Source organism: Nerophis ophidion, linkage group LG11 (assembly GCF_033978795.1).
Source record: "Nerophis ophidion isolate RoL-2023_Sa linkage group LG11, RoL_Noph_v1.0, whole genome shotgun sequence".
Classification (NCBI taxonomy): domain Eukaryota; kingdom Metazoa; phylum Chordata; class Actinopteri; order Syngnathiformes; family Syngnathidae; genus Nerophis; species Nerophis ophidion.
Window position 1 is genome coordinate 1 of NC_084621.1, and position 3,313 is coordinate 3,313.

The window sequence follows — 3,313 nt, forward strand, 5'->3', positions numbered from 1 at the left end:
ACATAATAGTTAGAGTCCAGTTCATAGTGGATCTAACATAATAGTGTGAGAGTTCAGTCCATAGTGGATCTAAAATAATAGTGAGAGTTCAGTCCATAGTGGATCGAACATAATAGTGTGAGAGTCCAGTCCATAGTGGATTTAACATAATAGTGAGAGTCCAGTCCATAGTGGATCTAACATAATAGTGAGAGTCCAGTCCATAGTGGATCTAGTTAATAGTGTGAGAGTCCAGTTCATAGTGGATCTAACATAATAGTGAGAGTCCAGTTCATAGTGGATCTAGTTAATAGTGTGAGAGTCCAGTCCATAGTAGATCTAACATAATATTTAGAGTCCAGTTCATAGTGGATCTAACATAATACTGTGAGAGTCCAGTCCATAGTGGATCTAAAATAATAGTGAGAGTTCAGTCCATAATGGATCGAACATAATAGTGTGAGAGTCCAGTCCATAGTGGATCTATCATAATAGTGAGAGTCCAGTCCATAGTGGATCTAACATAATAGTGAGAGTCCAGTCCATAATGGATCTAACATAATATTGTGAAAGTCCAGTCCATAGTGGATCTAAAATAATAGTGAGAGTCCAGCCCATAGTGGATCTAATAGTGAGAGTCCAGTCCATAGTGGATCTAACATAATAGTGAGACTCCAGTTCATAGTGGATCCAACATAATAGTGAGAGTCCAGTCCATAGTGGATCTAACATAATAGTGAGAGTCCAGTCCATAGTGGAACTGACATGGACTAGCCACATCTAATTAATGCATATAATTGAATTAAAAAGTAGAAAACAGGCCAAAAGTACTCCACTACAGTCACAAAAGTACAAGTAATTTGTTACTTTTCACCCTTTGGTTTTTAACTGTTTATTATTGTGGTCGGATTGTGTAGTTTCTGGTGTACCTAATGTTGTGGCCGCCTATGAGATCCCTCGCCACATTGCGCAATTCTGAATAATGCAGCTTCGCCACATCGCGGATGTTTTTTTGTTTTTTTACCAAGCATATTTTACAATGTTATGGTCCTAAATGAAGCATTTTCAAGCCTACACATGACTTAATAAACTTAAGCATCTTGAGGGTTCCAGGTTCGATCCCTCGTCACTGCCGTTGTGTCTTTGGGCAAGATACTTTGCCCACCTGCTCCCAGTGCCACACCCACATCAGATATTGGGTTTCACAATGTAAACAGGCTTTGAGTTACTAGAGAAAAGCGCTATATAAATATAATTCACTTCACTCCTTCAACTCAACCCAAACTCTGGGTTGGTTCCACCCAAGCCACCCGCACCAACTTCTAGATGGGTCGGTTCCCACTGAGGACTATTTGATGATAACTAGTAGTTGGATGATAGTTAGAAGTTAGGTGAGACGTATGATGATACGTTGTTGGATTATAGTTAGTAGTCATCTTCCAACTACTAATCATCAAGTTACTAATCGTCATCCAACAACAATGGTTGGATGATGATGAATACTTACATGACAATTACTATTTAGATAATTATGTTAGGTCATTAGACGATGGTAGTTGGACGATGATTAGTAGTTAAATGATGGTTAGTGGTAGGATGGTTAGTAGTTAGATGATAATTATAGTTGGGTGATGATTAGTACGATAAGTCATTAGATGATAGTAGTTGGACGGTGATTAGTAGTTAGATGATGGTTAGTAGTAGGATGGATAGTAGTTAGATGATAATTATAGTTGGGTGATGATTAGTACTTGGATGATAATTATTTGTTAGATAATGATAAGTCGTTAGATGATAATAGTTGGATGATGATTAGTATGATAAGTCATCAGATGATAGTAGTTGGATGATGATGATTAGTAGTTAGATGATGGTTAGTACTGCGATGAAATGGCGACTTGTCTAAAGTGTACCCCGCCTTCCGCCCGAATGCAGCTGAGATAGACGCCAGCGACCCCCCGCTACCCCAAAAAGGACAAGCGGTAGAAATAGATGGATGGATGATGGTTAGTAGTAGGAAGGATGGTTAGTAGTTACATGATAATTATAGTTGGGTGAGGGTTATTAGTTAGATGATAAATAGTTGTTAGATAATAAGTCATCTGATGATAGTAGTTGGATGATGATTAGTATGATAAGTAATCAGATGATAGTAGTTGGATGCTGATTATTAGTTGGATGATGATTAGTAGTTGAATGATGATTAGTTAGATAATGATTGTAAATTATTATATGATTAGTAGTTGGGTGACGATTAGTATAAATAAATGATAAATGGGTTGTATTTGTATAGCGCTTTTCTACCTTCAAGGTACTCAAAGTATAAGTCATTAGATGATTGTAGTTGGATGATGATTAGTAAGATACATCATCAAATGATAGTAGTTGGATGCTGATTATTAGTTGGATGATGATTAGTAGTTGAATGATGATTAGTTGGATAATGATTGTAAGTTATTATATGAATTAGTAGTTGGATGATGATTTGTATGATAAGTCATCAGATGATAGTAGTTGGATGCTAATTAATAGTTGGATGATGATTATCCATCCATTTTCTACCGCTTATTCCCTTTCGGAGTCGCGGGGGGCGCTGGCGCCAATCTCAGCTACAATCGGGCGGAAGGCAGGGTACACCCTGGACAAGTCGCCACCTCATCGCAGGGCCAACACAGACAGACAGACAACATTCACACTCACATTCACACACTAGGGCCAATTTAGTGTTGCCAATCAACCTATCCCCAGGTGCATGTCTTTGGATGATGATTAGTAGTTGAATAATGATTAGTTAGATAATGATTGTAAGTTATTATATGATTAGTAGTTGGATGATAAGTAGTTGTTAGATAAGTCATTAGATGATATTAGTTGGATGATGATTATTAGTTGGATGATGATACTTGGCAGCTAGACGATAAGCCGTTAGATGATAGTAGCTGGAGTATGATTAGTAGTTGGATGACAATTGGTAGTTAGATGATGATATGCTATCAGATGATAGTAGTTGGATCCAGATTATTAGTTGGATGATTGTTAGTAGTTGAATTATAAGATGATGATTGTAAGTTATTATATGATTAGTAGTTGGATGATAGTTAGTTTTTAGATAATGATAAGTCATTAAATGATAGTAGTTGGAGGATGATTAATATGATAAGTCATTAGATGATAGTAGTTGGGTGAGGATTATTAGTTGGATGATGATAATTAGCAGTTAAATGATAAGTCATTAGATGATAGTAAATTGATGATGGTTAGTAGTTAGATAATAATTAGTAGATAGAAGTTAATGAGTAGTTAGATGATGGGTTAGTAGTATGATGGTTAGTTG